Genomic DNA, 19,252 nt, shown 5'->3' on the forward strand with positions numbered 1-19,252 from the left:
CCAATTTCCCAATAAAACCCAAATCGGGTATGTCCAAATTAGTGCCAAAAAACTTCACAACTTCATAAATTACTAATAAATCTGAGAATGGACATTTTTACAGAAATTTCAGCAGCATAACAGCCTACAAAATGAAATTTCCAGATTTGTATAGCCTTTACACAACAACTCACAAATGTAGGACAAAACTATGCTCAATCGACTCCCGAAATTAACACACAATGCCCGAAAACACCACAAAAACACTCATAAACTATCTCAGAAGTTTAATCATGACCCAATACATATATTCGGCTCTATTTTAACATCTTAAAGTCTGAAATACAACAGCAACCCAAACTGATATGAAACACTCAACTGAAAACACCAAACTCAAACCAAAAACAACCCCGAAAACCCACAAATCGGCACTATTCAGCACAAAGGAAAACTCTGTATGAGCATGCATATGGAATGGCTTCAAACTCCCATCCTTAGCCTTCCTGGAAACCTACAAACTTTTGTTCTTGGGTCTCCTTCTCCACAGGTTTGGCAGCCTCTGAAGAACAACAAGAAAATTAGCAAAAATCAAGTTCTGGAATGAGCCCAAAATGCCTCCAAACCCCTTTAAAAGAGGGCATAACCCTAACTCACGTCCAAGAGGGGTTAATAAAATATAATTTAAGAATAATTTTTATTTATTAGTCCATTGTTTTCCAAAGATTAGCCCCTTTTTTCGAAACTTCACCTTTTTGGAGCCTGCCTGCCTTAGCAAAGTTTATTTATTTTTAATTATTTGAATAGGGGACATGACATTGAGAGATTGCACATTCTCTGCTCTTGCATACCTGGGTTATGCTGAGATCCAAATCTTTAATCGAATATCAATTTACCATTTTATGTATTGAAGAACTAAAGTGCTGGTCATTACTTATTTGCATCTACTTTCCCTTTGGTTAGAGTTAGCTACTATAATTAGGAAGTTTATAAGAAAATTATAGAAGATTATTGACCATTTCTACTATAGGGGATAGTCTTGCAGAGAAGAGTATCAAGTTAACAATATTAATCCCTTAGGTTTTCTCGCCTTGGCCCTGCACAACCTAAAGTGAAGTGAGTCCTGACGACTCTGTTAATGTTGGCCTAGAATTAAGATTTAGCCTTGCTGAATATAGGATTTAGCTCATCCTTAGTCTTGTCCCTATCTTTGTTTCTTGGTATTAAGTTTAAACCCACTTGATATGTTCCTTACTAGAAAGAACTCCAACAAGATGTACAATTTTGTGAAGTGGATCTCAAAGGACTAATCAAATATTGTAGATATCAACATAGTCATAAAGGTTTTTGTATAAACACCTTTTCATATAGATTATATTGTTGTATATGTATGTTTGGGTAGTGCATTCAACTTGTTCTTTGTATTGTAATACTAACTCCTAACAGAGTTGAGGTTTCTAACATGGCCTAGTCCTCTAACAAGGAAAAATACACTATATAGATGTAATAGAGTCCTAACAAGGTCAATATCTTTCACAAGACACTTTTGATTAGTGAATCATTTTGTGGGTACCATCCCCATCATAGTTTTCCCCTATCCAGGGTTTCCCTAGTTAACAAATAATAGTGGCGTGAGTTGCATTATGTATGGTTATGTTTTCTTTTTAATTTGATCTTATATGTAAGTTTAAAAATTAATAATAATATCCACAGTTGGGAAAAAGTTTGTGGAACACTGAATCACAATCCCCCTCTTTGTATTCCCTATTTCTAACATTATTGAATTAGCATAATGTCTTACCTTTTTAGGCTTGGCATCAATGACAACATAAAAACTAATCTAACTATTCCACATGCATTATAGTTTTGTTAAACAATCTCCCTTGTCTTCAACATGATCAGCTAGGGATAAGAATATCCCCCTTTGGCATTGATGGAAGCACATGCTTATTAATATATTCTTTTTCTTATCTTACAAATGGAAACACATATTATTACAATATCTAATAGGAACACATAAATTTTCTTCAACAATCATCATGCCAACTATTCTATTTTTCTCTTGCGTCTTGGTTCTTCTGCTCTTCTCACTTTTGACCCCCTTATTGATATTCTCTCCACAATTTATTCTATCTCATAAGCAATCAATCCTAGGAAGTTTCTCTCTTTTAATCTCTCAAGAACTCACTGACCACAAACCTTACCAAATGAATCTTCCTTTATAACTGTGGTTGAACTATCTAGAAATTTGATATGTTGACATCAATGACAAACATTGTCATGAATGCAACACATAAGTACTCAATCATATCTCTGACATAGTGAAAAATACCCCCATACAAGTGCATCAAGCATTCATGCTTAATAGTTTATCGGTGTCTCTCTCCTGTTGTTAGGGCATCCTTTGCTATGACTCAATTTGTTGCTCAGGTAAAGTGTCAGGTGCCTCCTACCTATACATAGAAAAATCTATGATAGTCTTCATGTCTTTTCTTTCTTTCCTCATCATTTCTAATTTCAAACTCATCAATTGTTACATTTGCACTTTTAGCCATAGTGTCACTTATATGCTTTGCTCCTAGTAGAGTATCCTAGGACTATTCCTTCATCTCCTTTTGCATCAAACTTTCAAGATATAACATCCACTTTAAAATATTTTGAAATAACTTACATTTGGTGTGTGTCCATACCAGATTTCATAAGGTGTTTTGTTTGTACCTACCTTCAACTATACTCAGTTAAGGGTGTAGATAACAATACTAATCACCTCTCTCCAGAGCATTTGTGCAACTCCTTTTTCAATCAACAATGTTCTAAAACATTCAACAATGGATTTGTTTCTCCTATATGAAATGCCATTCTATTTTGGTGTCCTAGGTGCAAATAGTTTCTTTTTAAGTCCATTCTCATTATAAAAGTTAGTAAATTCATCATACATGAACTCACCCCCCCTACCAGATTTAAACATTTCAATTTCTTATCGGTTTCCTTCCGAACTCTTGCCTTATACCATTTGAACATTTGAAATGCATCAAATTTAACTTTTACAAACATCACAATCATCATTCTTAAATGATCATCAACAAATAGAATGAAGTATCTATCACCATAATAACTTTCAACTTTCATAGGACCACAAAGGTCAGTATGAACCAAATCCAATATATCATTAGATGAAAATGATTTTCTTGAGAAAATTGACTTAGTTATCTTACCAAGTTGACATTCTTTACACATAGCATTATTAGGCTAATGTAAGCTTGACAAACCTCTCAATTTCTTCTTCCTTCTAACTTTATCCATGTTATCAAAGTTCACAAGAAAGAGCCTCTTGTGCCATAACAAAACATCTTCAACTTTAAAAAACAAGCATGTATTTATAGTGGAATATAGGTAAAATAGCTTACCTCTTATTTGTTCACTAGTCCTAATAAGTCATCCATGAACATCAAAGATTTTAACTTTTCTATTTTGAAACTCCAGTTAGTGACCAGTGTTATAAAGTTGTGCAACACTCAAAAAATTGTATTTCAGACCTTGAACCCAATGTGCATCATCAAACCTAATTTTTTTGGCACTTAATCATAACCATCTGATCATCCATCTTGTCTACATTGAGTCTAGACATTAATTCAATACAACTTGTCCTTGAAATTTGAGCTTCTTTTCTGATCATTGAATCTCCTCCATCAGATCATAATTACTTTGATCCCTTTATTGAATTTTATTATTTACTTCATCCTTATCTTAGAAACTTCTCTATTAATTTATATTTTTACCGAATTTTGACCTTCAATGGATTCTTCTAGAAAATTTTCATCTTTCTCTTGCTTGGTTAACACTACACTTTCTTAGTCAATACTAAGCTCAGTTAACACTCTACTTTCTCGATCAATATCATTCAATATTAACTTACTTAACACATGCTCAGTGACAATTAGTTCTTCATTACCAACCTTATTGACTAGCTTGGTGTAGCCCATTATTTCTTTGTGTTTCCAACACTTAATTAAATCATTTAGAAAAATCATTGAATCAATATTATCTTTCCAAACTATAACTCATCAAGTGCCCATAGAAATTCACATACTTATCAATATTGTTTTCCATTCCATTTTCTTCATCACCATTCAATCACCATTATCTTTACCAAATTCTTCATCAAACAACACTACATCCTTCATATGATTTGGCACCTTATTGAATTAGCACAATGTCTTACCTTTTCAAGCTTGACATCAATGAAAACATAACAACTGATCTAAATATTCCACATACATCATAATTCTATTTAAAAATCTCCCTTACCTTTAAATGGATCAGTTGGGCTAACACCAAATAAGCTCCAAACCTAAGAACATGAAGAAGACTAGGTCCATATCATACTCTAAAGATTGAAAATGCTGACTCAAACAAATCAAGAATCATTGAGTTGATCAATAGACTGGAATAAATTACAAAATTAAGGAAATAGAAATATTATATTTTTGGTTGATTTAAGATTGCTTCAAACCCAATATGCTCTTTCATCAAGCACCCTATGTTGATAAGAAAGTTAGTCTGTCACTTTAATGCCCAAGAAGAATCAAAATGATCTAACTCGATGTGAGAAAGCCATGAAAAATATTTTACTGGTCTATCCTTCCACTTTATTAGATACTCTTTATACTCTTTACCTCTTGTACTCTTAAATTTTAGGTTCAATTCTTTCTTTTTTGTGTTCAATTTATTCTTAGGACATCATGCTTCTTTACATCTAAATGATCATCCAGAATTCCTTCAGCTTTATGACACTCATACAAATCTACAATGTTGAGAATAAGTAAAATATCCATATCCTTATGTAAATCCACTTAAAAAGCATTCCTATTATCAAACATCTTCAAGATATTACTAGGCCTAAACTTCCACATCATTAGTTTTTTATAATTTCCAACTAGAAATATTCCTTTCTTTAAATGAACCATAACTTCATCTCCCTCTAAGAAATCCTTATGTGTTCTAGTTGTATCATCCTTATCTGTATACCTTTGATTCATCCTTCCAAATGATGCTCAAACTCCTAATGCAATTAAATCATGAAATTGACAAATTCCTCTACTTCAACATTCCATTTGTCCTCTTTCTCAAGGTCCCTCAAATCCAAAACTCTCTTAGGATTCATGTTAGTAACTACTTCAAATGGTATTTTTCTCATGCTTCTATTACTAAACTATTACATGCAAACTTCTTTTACACTAAAATCAAATCCCAATTTCCAGGCTTATCTCCAACCAAGCTCCTCAATAATTCCCCCAAAAAAGTTCCCCACTTTTGTTTGTCCATCAGTTTTTGAATGAAAAGTAGAACTACACTTAAAATGAGTATTCATCATTCTCTAAACTGTCTTCCATAAATAACTTACAAACTTTCTATTCTTTTTTGGAAGTACACTCTTTGACAATCCAAGCAATCTTACAATCTCCTTAAAAAATAAGTCATGTACATGTACAACATATAATATCTTCTTACATAAATATATTAGATTCATTACCTCTTTGTGTCTCTAACTTTATCCCAAAACATACTCCATGCTAATATCCTCCCAAGGTCTACTAGGTAAAGGTAATGGTTTATAAAAATCCGCATTTTGACTACTATCCTTAGTAATCTAACAAACTGTACAACTATGAACAAATTTATTGACATCTCTATAAATACTTGGTTACTAGTACATCTTACATACCAAACTTACTTCCTTGTCAACACCAAAGTGTTCTACAAGTATCTCACTAGGTTTATCCATAATCTAATTATCCCTCATTGATCCTCTAGGTATGCGTAAGTGAAGTCCTTGAGAAACATATCATATTAAATGAAATAACCCAACCACTTTCTTCAATCAACTATAATGCATTATTTACAGTCTTTCCATGCTTCTTAAAAAGTAAGATCTATCTTATACAAGGTATTCTTTTCATCAAATCCAAATACTTATATGCTTATCTTTGTCAAGAAATTTCATCTTCTACTCAATGCATCAACTGATCTGTTTGACTATACACTCTTATGTTTTAACAAAACGTATAACTCTACAAGAACTCAATCTATATCATGTGTCTCTAATTTTATTTTCCTTGACTACTAAAATAATACAATGATTTATGATCATTATACAACACAAATTCATTAGGAAACACATAATGTCTCTACTTCATTAAACCCTGAATTATGCCATAGAACTCTTGATCATAAACTAAATATTTCCTCTTGGAATTATTTATTTTTTAATTGTAAAAAAAAAACTTACCTTCTTGACTTAACACATTTAATTTCATTCTCATCTGCATCACAATCTACTTAAAATGTATTGTGAAAATCTGGCAAGGCCAATACTATTTGTTTAGAAAATTTCTACTTTATTAACTCAAAATTCAAGGCCACTCCACATGTCCATCTAAAATCACTCTGATTAGCTCTCATAGCTTCTCTCATAAGATCACAAATCACAATACAATTCCTAATAAACTTAGGTAAAAAAATCCAATCCTCAATAGTATTTGACTTCCCCACACTCCCTAATGTATGCCATTCTAAAATTTCTTTAACCTTTTTAGGATCCATATTCAAACCTTTAATTGAAATCACAAATCCAAGATACATTATCTCTTCCTTCATGAAATAAAATTTCTTGATATTCAATTTTTTTTATTAATCTTTCAATCTCTATAACATTTTTCTTAGATGCATCAAGTTTTTTCGTACGCACTCTTACTAAAAATTGTAATATCATCCAAGTACACTGTTGGCTCCTGATTTAATAGTGTTTTAATAACCAAGTATATAGGGTAAGATTGCATCTATGAGTAGCTATCTCCAATAATGGACACAATTAACCAAGAACCCAGGCCAACTATAAGGCTATACTGGTACACTTTAGGCTCTGCAAAACCTACGCGGGTGAACCTCTTAGGATCCAATTATGTGACCAGTGCAATAAGCATAATCAGAATCCAGAATAGCAGATAAAACCCCTAAATCTTCTATACTTAACCAAGAAATCACAAGCATGAAACAACTAATAACATGACTCATGAAACTGGCAAGCTAAGTGTGGGTTAAACATTGAATAACTTTCAACATAAAAGGGAAAATGATTTAATATGTTGAATTCAGCAAAACCTTAGATATGCAGCAAAAAAATCTAATGATCCTATCTCTGACTAGTGCCTTATCTATTGGGCAATTAAATGAATTATAACTGTACATCTCTTGGAAACCCTTGATATAATTCCTATATCAAGATCCTTGATCTATCTTTCACCTTGTGAACAGATATCTGCATCAAAATGAATCTCATACTCAGATAATCCTTTCATGAAATATGTAAACCCTGTGACAAACATCAAGCAATTACATGGCTCTTTTTTCCACCAACAAGATGTTTCAATCATATACATTTCTAAATGAAATGCAACCTAATCTATGCTCTTTGATCATAACTAGAAAAGATTACAAATCCATAAACAGGAGACAAGAAAATTGAATTTGGAAACCGTTGCTACTCTTTATTTGTTTTCCTTGAAACCAAATACATGAAAGATATACAGAAATGACTCACTAATCACTTAACAGACAAGAACTATCTGCATAAAACTTAAATGGCTGTTCAATACAAGAGAGAATGTTGGGTGTGTTGCTTTCACAGCCTAAGCAGAGCTCCAAAAACTGGAAATTGAAAACCAACCAACAACTTGTTTCAAAGGAAAAGAAAGAATATATATGAAGAGGGCAATTCCCGGATTGAATTTGCAATTGACATTTGTCCACTTGAAATTCCCTCTCTTTGTCATGAAAAGATTCTCTCTAGTCTCTCTCCTCAATTGCCAGAATCAAATCCTCATCATTTGATTTCAAAAAGCAAGAAATATCTGAGACATCTGATTCAACATCACAATTGATTTTGATGCCAAATTTTAATCAAATTGAAGCCAAAACATCACAGAATTGAATCATACTACATATGAGACCTTCTAAGCATGTTTTAAAGTTTTATCACTGAATTCTGTAACTGGATGATTAGAACACCCCTCAGAACACACAAATCAATCTAACAGACAAAACCTCCTATAGCACGTACCCGTGGCATTCTGTGTAAAAAAAAAACTTCATATTTGGATACTTCATCTCTTCCTGGTTTCGGCAATATATAACATTGCTATGTTTGCCTCTCAGAAACCCCCAGAATATCAATTTGAAAAATAGTCCCTCTACTATTTAACCTTGGTCTGCAATTTTGAGTTTCAAAAATTTTAAAATATTCTAAAGTTAAAATTTTAGATTTAAGCCTTCTGAATTTTAAAAAAAATCAACATGCATCCTTATTTTGAAAAATGATTTAAAATTATCATCTTTTTAATATCATTTTCAACCCTTTTGAAATTTGGGTCAATCATGCTCTAACTGGGTGCCATGTGGCGACCTCTGATTGGATGCTTGATTGCTCTATCACCGGCCACAATACTTGCCACTTCACCACTAGCCTGAGACCCATTGCCACATGTCCTCACCACCTCTACCCTCGCTATGTTGCTATGTTATCGCGCAAGCAACTTCTCCTTGGCGAGATAGCGAGGACTGCTGGATGTGCCACGTGGCATGATCTCCTTCCTCTATCTATGATCTTGCCACATCATCGCCTACTTTGCCACATGTCATTTTTGGCTCGCTGATACACTAGCAGGCAGGACCCATGCTGACTTATCAAGCCCTTGCTGGATTTTGAAGTTTTTCGGCTAGTCGCTATGTCGCTAGCCGAAAATCTTTGAATTTTTCAGCTAGCGACATAGCGACTAGCCAGATTTTTACTTTTTTGGCACTTGCTTTCTTTGCTTTGTTGGTCAAAATTTTTTTTTGATTTCGCAGCAGCTGTCAATGTTGGGTCAGTGGTGGGGTCTTCACAGGCGAACGACCTTTCAAAAAGCTCTTCCTTTGAGTCACAATATGGTATGAGTACTTTAGTAGTTAAACTATAGAAAGCCTTTCCTCCAGCCAATGTGGGATAAGGCAGTAGGCATATTCTTGTCTGCTAATGCTACAAAATCTTTACACTACTGCTTCTTAATATGCCTCTTTGGCGTGTGTTCTCCTTGTTCTTTGCTCATGCATGGCACCTCTATTTCTAGTGCTTATGTGGCTTGGCTACTTTGCTGGTGTCTTTTCCCTTAAAAATACCTCCCCTCTACCCTAATGTGGGCTCTGCCCCTGTTTATTTTACCTCCTTGAAGTTCAGGCCTCATGCTTTGACGTCGTTTTTTAATAGCGTGAGCTTCTCTTCGTTATTTCTCACGTGAATCTTCTTTGCTTTGCAGGGTCTTTCTCATACATAAGATGTCCTTTGTTTTTTATGCATGATGTGCCCTGGCTTTGCATGGGTCTACCATGGATGGAGCTCCCTCATTGCATGATCTGCTATGGCATAGGCATCTTTCCTATTTTTTCAAATGCTGAGCCTTCTTTAAGCAAAGTGTTATGTCCTGCCTGATTGGCGTCAATCTATGGCTTTTGATGCTGCCGCTGATCTTCCTTGCAACATTCTAACGTGAAGATCTTCTACAGATGCCATCCACATACTACTCTATACCCAGTGCCTAATGCCTAGGTGTACCCCTTGAACTTTAGCGTGAGGCTTCTCTGTATGACATAGCTCCTCTATTTGGTGTGGGACGACTTTGTTCCCTACGACTTTTTTCTGATGCCTCCCCTATTCTGTGTGAGACTCTTGCAAGGCGACTATCTTCTTACTCTGGCGTTTCCTTTTGTGCAGTCACTATGCCTATTTTGACCTTGAAAAACTTGCTTGTGAAACTGTCATTGAAGTGAAACACATCCTCTTCGTCTATCTCCTTTGAGACCCTTCGTTAGTTGTCCTTTATATCAAGAAGGTATTGCACAAAATCTACAACATCTTTCAGCCTCTCTTGATCTGTTACCAATTGCTTCCTTGTTTCTCATAGATGAGAAGTCATAACATCTTGGATAGTCGCCAACCCATTGGATACATGACGGAACAAGTTGTGCACACGTCCTAAATCTTCATACTTAGCATCCACGAGCATGCTCACCAGCCCCGAGTTCTCCATGTGAACAAGCCGTGTCATGCGATTTGCAATCATCTCCCTCTCCACCATATTGGTGATCTTGACCTCACTCTTTGGATCTAAGTAGTGTGAAACTCTTTCAATTTCTTCATTAAGCCTTCTTTCTGTCCATTCTCTATGTACAAGGTCAAGAAGGGTATCTAGAAGCCTATCACGAATCTTTGGAATTTTTGCAATATGGTCTCTCCACAAATTCAATCCAAGATCATTAACTAGGGTCTTATTAAAATTAGAGACATATGTCCTATCCATATACATGAACATGTCTCTAATCATTTGCAGAGCTTTGTTGTGATCTGCCCATTATTTACCTGGATCTTTAATTGCTAAAAGACTCTTGATTATTCGTACTTCTTTTGGTACTTGTTTCTAAAGTTCTCGCCTTGCATTCATATACAAATGGAACATAACACCTTTGCACTCCTCCTTCATCATTGTTGATTCTTTGGCAGCTGCCCATGCCTTAGAGACGATCAACATGAATATTGAATCTAGTTGGTTGTTCTTAGACAAAGTATTTATTTTGTTGCATGCAACTTCCAAAGATGTTGAATTGAGGACATCATCAAGTTTGAGGTGTGCATTCCTGATTGCTTCATGCTTCTAATGTGGTAAATCTATCAATGAATCAATGTAATGGTACCATTCTTGCTGAGATTGGTGCGGATGTTGTAAGTATTCATTTGGGCCCCAAGCGGGTCTGGCTAAATTTCTTTTCGCTTTCAAATGACAGAAGTCTCAAGTTGATCCATTGACCTTCTTAAACTGATTTAAATCAAAATCCATCACTGAAACATCACTAAAACTTATTTTACCACTTATCTGCAACTTGTCAATTATGCATCAAGAGGTCTGTTGACTGGCCTTAAAAACTAATCCAAACACCTGACTGAGCTCTGAAATTTGGCACACTAAATCTCTGCTCTACATACTTGTACCACGTCGAATCTCATCTCATGAAGAATTTGGGTTCAAAAAATATTCACTGTCAAAGTTAACCTCTTAGAACTACCTGCAAGCAAACATGTTAAAAAGCAATAAACCACGTTTGGATTCGGCTTCAAAAATTGGGCACATGGACACTTGGGAAAACGAAACTTGGGACATTGGTTCCCTGTCATGAGGAGAGTATAATTTTGGGATTTGCTCTCATGATGAATAACTGGACGCGAATGGCGAGTGGTCAAAGTGGGCTACTCAAATTTTGCAAACTAGAAATAGTTACAGAAAATATTTTTTGCAAATGGAATGGACCTGAAAAAGTATGCATACAGATTCATCATGACTTGCAAACTGACACACTTAAATTATTTTCGAAGGAAAACACATTGGTACAATCCATTCGATCTCACCAATCATGGATTTCAAGATATAACGTCATGAAGAGGGGTTCCAACAAATCTGCAAATGCTGACACCAATAAAAATATAAAAATTCCATTTGGAATCGCATTTGAAAACTGATCAAACAGATTCGTCATGAGTTGAAACTTGAAACATAACAAGTCTTTGACGTCTACAATGTAATGCAAAAGGAATTTTAGCATTTCAATCAACTGGTCAAAAGTTATAACTCGTCAAACAGGGCTTCTCAAAATTCTGAACACTTTGCAAATGCATGACATTGATAAACAACCAACTTTGAGGAATTCAAAACCTAGTAAAACAGACTCGAAACGAATCAAAATTTGAAACATAGGTTCTTAGGTATAGACACTAGACACTTCCAAAGTGGCAAGTCATGACACAATTTTGGGTGTGCGATATTCAATAGAAAACATAGCCTCCTGTCGCTGTTTGACACTCAGGTGAAAATGCAAATTTGGAACTTGCTCAAAACGAGACTTTGCAAAATGGCTCGAAATCTCAAATTAAATTCATGGAACATGGGGACAAGCTGAATGGAAGGTGTTAGAAGCATTAAACACCTCACGAGGCTCAAAAGTACAGTCGGGTACAATCTCATCAAAAAGCATTTATAGGGCTCAATTTTCTCAAAAGTGCTCAAAATTTGGACTACAATTTTGAGCGCCAACATACACAATCACAAATTTAAACAAGAATTTCTTCAAAACCTCATCATCAATCTCGTGAAACTACTAAGTGTATTAGTTAAACCAAAATGCATAACCAACCATTTATACAAATTATCACTAGTCTTAAATGCATTCTTACATTCATCACCTTCTTTAATTATGATCCAATGATAACTACTCTTCAAATCAAGCCTAGTGATGTACTTTTCTCACTCAAACAATCCATTATATCATCCATTCTATTAAAAGGAAATCTATACCTTACTGTGATCTTGTTGATAGCTATGGAATTAGCACACATTCACCATTCTATGTTCTTATTAGGTTCCAATACAAAAATTACTGCACAAGGACTCATAATTTCTCTAATTAGATATTTCCTTAACAAATATTACACTTTCCTATTTAATTCCCCATTTCTAGAGGTGTCATTTAATATGATACTTTATTTGGAAAAATTTCTACCACAAGTAGATCCATACAATTACTAATACTTCTAAAAGGAGGTAATATATCTAGTACATAATTTGAAATGATATTCAAATTTAGTTAGTAAATCTATTTTTTAGAGTTCTCATCTATCATTTCCAACTCAAGTTTCTTCAGAATCAAAGCATAACACATATTCTCTTTCTTCATACCATCCAATAAATTCCTTCTTTCAACCAAAAAAACCCTTACTATGGTAAAAATATCATTCTTAGGATCTTTACCTAAGGTAAAAATAATTTCTTCATCTCATTTTCTACTATGGTATACCTATTAAATTTACCATTATGTTTTTATTGTCTATCATGTTGCCAAGGTCTACCCAACAAGAAATTGCAACATTCCATTGACATAATATCATAAAAAACTTCATCATGATAAAATATTTTTTTTAAGTTTTACTACACATTACTCACTTACCAATACCTTACGATCATCCTTTATCCATGAAATTTAATATGGCTTTAGATGCTTAACCTTGATAATTACAAATTAGGAACTAATTCCTCATATTCTAGGTTGTCGAAGCTTACACTATCTATGATGACTTTGCAACACTTTCGTGAAAGTTTACATTTGGTCTTGAAGAATGTTTTTAAATTCAATTTCTAAATTAGGTTCCTCATTAAATAATTCTTTTATAACAATTAGAGCTTCTCCATCTTCTAGTTAATTCATATATTTAGATGAATCTTTCTCTATAAATGCATTCCTATTACTACTATGACTACTCTTCTATCTTGAATTTCCTCATGTGGACTCAATGCTCTATGACCTTCTCCATATTTGAAATAATTTCCCTTAAACAAACTCCTATCCTCCCTTTTATAACTATTACTTATAGGGTATCCTCTTCTTCCTCCTTGGTATGATCTTTCTTCCTTCCATTATGATTTATATTTTCTTGGATCTAAATACGATCTTCCTCCTCTAGTAAATTTCCGTGCTCTTTGAAATACTTTTCCTATTCCTCTTTGTCTATGTTCCTACCTATTGTTCAATTTCTCCCTAGCCTTTAGGGAAAGTTGATAAGATTTTTCGATGCTTCCCATCCTAACCAAAACAAATTCACCCTAAATAGATGTCCTTAATGTTGATCTTGAAGGAAAACTTGTCTATTAGTGAAATTTTTTTAGTCATTTACTAGGCAATGTTGGTTGGTCATCACTGTGATTGAGTTATCATACAAGTTGATCTCTTAAGAAGAGAAGTAAAGAAGTTCAGTTGGTGTTGAGGAAAATATAGTTTCTAAGTGCATAAGTGTAACCAAGAATTTTGATGGTTTTCAAGTGATTAGGAGGTAACATTCATTGAGAAATCCAATAGGTAAAATCAATAATACCCAAGTCAAGTTCATGTCGAGGGACAAGAACTTAGAACAGGGAGAGCCAAATTCTAGAAGATATATAAAATGATTAATAAAGTTTATTGTATTTGAGCTTAGAATGACAAAAAATCATAGGTAAACCATTTTTCTAAGTTTCAAGTGTGTTTATAAGATTGAGGAGTCATCTATGGAGGTAATTATGCTTGTAATTAAATATCATTAATCCCTATGTTATAAGATTAGCCAATCAAAAAATGGAAAGGTCAAGTGGAGAAAATAATGAATCATGATCATTGATCAAGATCTAGAAGCTTCATCAGATGGTTATTGAAGGAGGGTTTAAGCCCTAATTTTGTGTGGTTGAATTGTAAGAGCTCAGACGATTGTGTAGTTAAAGTTGAATATAAGGTTAAAGGACTACTAAGGCAATGAAGCAGTGCATAGAGAAGATATAGTATATCTATCACATTGAGGTGATTGTATATTGGAAAGAAAAGATCTATCATTAGAAATTAAGTGCAAACCAAAGAATCATGGTACTAATTTCATTCTAACCAGAGGATTAGGTGAATTTCTTAATAGAGTGGTTCTAACAGTCCTGTTTAAAATCTCCTAATAGAGTACTCACTTTATTGTTATGTAAAATCTTTTAATAAAGGTAGAATTAGTAGTCTTGTAAGATCTTAATAGGGCATACCTCTCATAGTGTAGATCATTAGAAGTGATCAAACTTTGTAGCCCTAACATGCACACTTTATTTTTGTAGTAGTGAAGATTTTGTGGGTGTCATCCCCACCATAGTTTTACCTTCACCTTGGAGGGTTCCTTTATTACCATATCTAGTGTCATGTGTTGATCATTAGTTATATGTTATGTTCATATTATAAGATGTTAGATATGATATTACATGTTTCTATTTGATTGTGTTTGGTTAAGATTTAGAGATGTATGTAGTGAATAAAGTGTGAATGTGATTCATGTTTGAAGTAGTAGAACTTTTATAGATTCTGATTTACCCCTGCCCCCACCCGCCCCATCAACATCTTACTTTCCCTATTATATTTCCAAAAGTTGGTATCAGAGTTGAATTCTCTAAGGAAGACTTTTTCTAACTACTTGAGATTCAGAGATCTGGGAGATGGAAGCCTACAAGTTGGAAAAGGTGATTGAGAACCAAAATCTTGATTTGCATCTTGTATATGAATAAGTTAAGGCTATAAAGGAGGAACTAAAGAAATCCTTAAAGAGAAGGAAGGATAAAATAAAACAAAAAAATGATACAAAATACAAGGAAGAAAACATTGAGGACTTATGCGAAGAGGGTAAATCTAGTGAAGCGATTCAATGATAGAAAATTTATTGGACATGAATAATATTCTGAATGAAGAAGTGAGAGTAGTAAAAAGAGAACATGAAATACAGACAGTAAGGCTATGTGAAGTCATTGAACAAAAGAAAAATGATGAAGAAGAAAATGCAATGGTTGAAGAAGACAAAAGACAAAGGGCTACAAGTCTCGATGAGGTACAAAGACTAACTCAAAATCAATTTGACATGGTCGATCAGTTATTAATTTCCAATCATGAGATTACTAGGAAGGTGGAAGAGATTGTAAATTTGTGATCTAAGAACAATCAATTGAAATCTAAATTGAGAGCTGAAAATGAGATCATTGAAATAATGAATAGATCAGGAAAGGTTATGAGACAACTTGATGAACAGTTAAAAGAACAAAGAGGACCTCATGACGCTAATGGACTAGGATGCACCGAGTTCATATAATCTATTGAGAAAGGAGAATCATCAAGGCATGGATAACAAAGGAATGATAAGAACAAGAAGCCTACATGCTATCGCCATGGAAAATGAGGCCACACATCAAACATTTATAGGAGAAAAACTGGTAAGTCAAATCCTAAGCCTAAATTTAATGGTAGTTACTTCAATTGTAACAAGCACGGACATCAAACACATGAATATAGATCAAAGACTAGTAAGACACAAGCTACATCTAGATTTGGAGGTTATTGTTATGCGTGTCATAATTATGGTCACACAACATAAAGTTGTAGATCTAATGTAAAGAATAATTGAATACTTAAAGGTCAAGGCAAATAAACTAGGCAAGATAATACTACAAATTGGGATTACAATGCTTAAAGTCAATTATCACTTCTATGGAAAGTATAGACACATTGCAAAAAATTGTGCAAGGATACATCTTAGAGGAACATTAGGAAACTAGAGAAATTTTGGTCCAATATCTTTTAACTATCAGAAGGTTAGTCACCTAAGTAGGGACTACATGAACCAAGCACTAGTATCCAATAGTGAAGAAAATAATGAAATGACAAAGCTTAATACTAAAGAAGTGAGAAATTAGATGAATCTAACCTAGAAGAAGAAAAATAAGGAAGGAAATAGTTCAAATGGTGAAGTTGTGATCACCCAATCCAATGGATTAGGTGATCCCCCCACCTTAAACTAAATAAATACATATGTATGGAACTCTACTTTAAATTGATAAATCATACATTAGTTCCTAATATTGAAAGTGCACACATCTAAATCAATATAAGTTAAGATGCATTAGGAAAAGATTTGATGCTTGTACTGAGTTATGTGTGGAGACCAAGCTGATAAGATAGTGATGGCCTAGTGTTAGCCTCGAAGGATGAGTAAGCAATGTAGCCAAGAAATTCTGGTAGTATGTGAGCCAAGTTGAACATAAAAGAAGTATGTTTGTTGAGTTCCATTGTGAAGGTCGAGATAGCTGTCATATAGGCACTATATGTACAAATAACTTATGGGGACCTAAAATTGAATTCTTGACCCTTATAATAAATTTTTTTGATCATTTTGAATACCTTTCATTTGAGATTTCAAAGTAGAGAAAAGTAGAGTGAATTAAGAGAGAAGTTGAGAAATTTGTGTGAAGATATTACAATGTGTCATAAGCAAATCAAAAGTGATATAAAGGTCGTAGTTATACCGATAAAAAAAAAGTTCAAATTCCTTAAACCTTAATGTAGAAATGGCATCAAGGGTTAGTGATGCACAATTAATTTGAAATGAAGTTATAAAACCACCAAAGTTTAGAGCATATCCTGAGATTTCCTTGAAGGGTGATGCATTCAGTGCCCTATCATCCATCCCACCTAGGGTTATAATGATTCATGACATCAGGTCATGTTATACTTGCAAGATCAATGAGATAAGTGATTTCGAGTTGAGGAATGCATATGATAGGTTATGCATTGATGGGAAGCTCAAGGAGGAGCACAAACATATTATCAAGGCTAGAATCACTTGTGCTCTATATTTCCCTAAAATTTTCAAAGTGGAATGGATTAACATTGTTCTAAGTCGTGTACATGAGATAAAGTTATGACTTGAGAATGGATCAAAAGAAATCACTAAGAAAACTATTTACCGAGTGATTGGGTATCCTACAATTGAAAAAGTAAAGAGTATCAAATGTCAAAGTAAAGATATGATTAAAGTGAATACAGTGGTGGTATGGAACAAGTGTTGGCTGACAATTTTTACTATTCATGATGCTAGATCAAATTTTTCTATGAGGGTAATAGCTCACAAGTCCTATCAATCCAGTTGGCTAGATAATGTTCCTTATGTTGTGGTTGATGTTGCCTAGAAAATTGTTAAGAAATGTCATACTTATGACCTAGCTGAGCTTTAATTATAAAAGATGGAACAAAAATTGAGGAGTAAAAGGAAGGCAAAAAATGTAAGTTTGGTTCTTTGCTAGTTTGTATATTTTTCTATGTACAAAATTCCTTTCCAACCAAAGGCATTATAACATAGAGAAAGAAGAAACCAACCACCCTAAAAATTAATGAGTTTATAAGTCAATTAGGAGATAATTTTGAGTTAGTTTTGGATGGTTAATTTGAATAATTTAAGAATTCAAGGATCCCTAAGTCATTTGTTGAAAAATACTATGAAAACATTTGTTTTCTCATATATATTGATCAGAACTACATCCAAAAAATCATTACTAGAATTGCATGGCTAAAGCGACCAGGTTATGAGATCAACATTGATTAGGCCTTGGTATTAATCAAAAAATTTATTAATGAGCCTATAGATAAAGAAGTTGAGCCATTTGGAACTTACAAAACTTAAAAAGTCAAAATTATGATGGAAAAAAAAGTTCCCAAGTTAAACAAGTAGAGAAAAGGGATGGTTAAAAATTGGGAGAGAGTTTTGAGTGAGGGTTCTGAGTAGAAGGCACCATTATAGATCACTAAAGAAAAAGGTGAAGAACTATCTAGTGATGATGAAGAAGAAGAAATAAATATAGAATAATGAGATGATGATGAAGAAGAAGATGAGGGTAAAGAAATGAGGAAGAAGGAAATGATGGAGAAGAAGAAGTTGAGGGTAAAGGAAAAGAGATCATAGTTGTGGCTGAGCCATAGAATAGCAAATGCAAGAAGAAAAATCTAGTGCCTAACCCTTAAACTCACATAGTAACAAGATAAAGAGCAAAGACACTTCTATTGCAGCTGTTGAGCCTCACAAGAAAGTAGTAGTAAAAGTTATAAGGAAAGCTCAAAGAAAAAGTGCAACAAAGAGAAAAGTTAATCTAGAAGGGGATGAGATGAGAAGACCAACAAAGAAGTCAAGGAGAAGGGTTTTAGTAGAAAAGGATGATGACGAAGAAGAAGAAAGGATAGAATTTGAAGATACAATCTGATTGAGAGTGGTTGTACATAAAAAGTCCCAAAAAATAGAATATATATGTGAAAATATTAGGGGAATTGTAGGATTGTCTGGATTCCATTTCATTAAGTGTGATAAATTGATCAATGATGATAAGAATGAGTTGAGTAAGTTGTGCTAAATATGATGGAAAAATTTAAATACACACCATTAGAGTTAGGTAATATGATACCCAATGAGATCTATGGTAGAATTGATGGAAAATGGAAATATGTATTGACAACTAAGAGGCAAATTAGAAAAGGAAACACTTGCCCAAGTCATGCTTGAATTGAACAAGAAACAAATTGAAAAATTCATGAAAGAGTTTGATAACATATTTATATTTAAGAGGAGGGATTTCCAAATATTGAAAAACAAATTTGAACCTATTTTGGAGGAAAGAAAAATGCTATGGAAAAAGATATATGCATTGATTCCTGAAGATGAGCAGAAGGAAGAAGAAGAAAAATGTAAACAAGAAAATATGGAATTGGAAAAATATTGAAGATATCTATGATGGCCAAGATAATCTTGTTTATACATTCCATAATTTGGTGC

The 19,252-nt window shown here is 33.7% G+C and overlaps 1 pseudogene; it reads right to left on the reverse strand.

Annotated features, from left to right (window-relative positions):
- Positions 1-9,965: 9,965 nt before the first annotated feature.
- LOC149568271 (cullin-3A pseudogene) lies at positions 9,966-10,379 on the reverse strand (annotated as a pseudogene).
- Positions 10,380-19,252: the final 8,873 nt, after the last annotated feature.

This window comes from Cupressus sempervirens, chromosome 3 (genome assembly GCF_028749045.1).
Source record: "Cupressus sempervirens isolate cs-2001-9-10 chromosome 3, ASM2874904v1, whole genome shotgun sequence".
Classification (NCBI taxonomy): domain Eukaryota; kingdom Viridiplantae; phylum Streptophyta; class Pinopsida; order Cupressales; family Cupressaceae; genus Cupressus; species Cupressus sempervirens.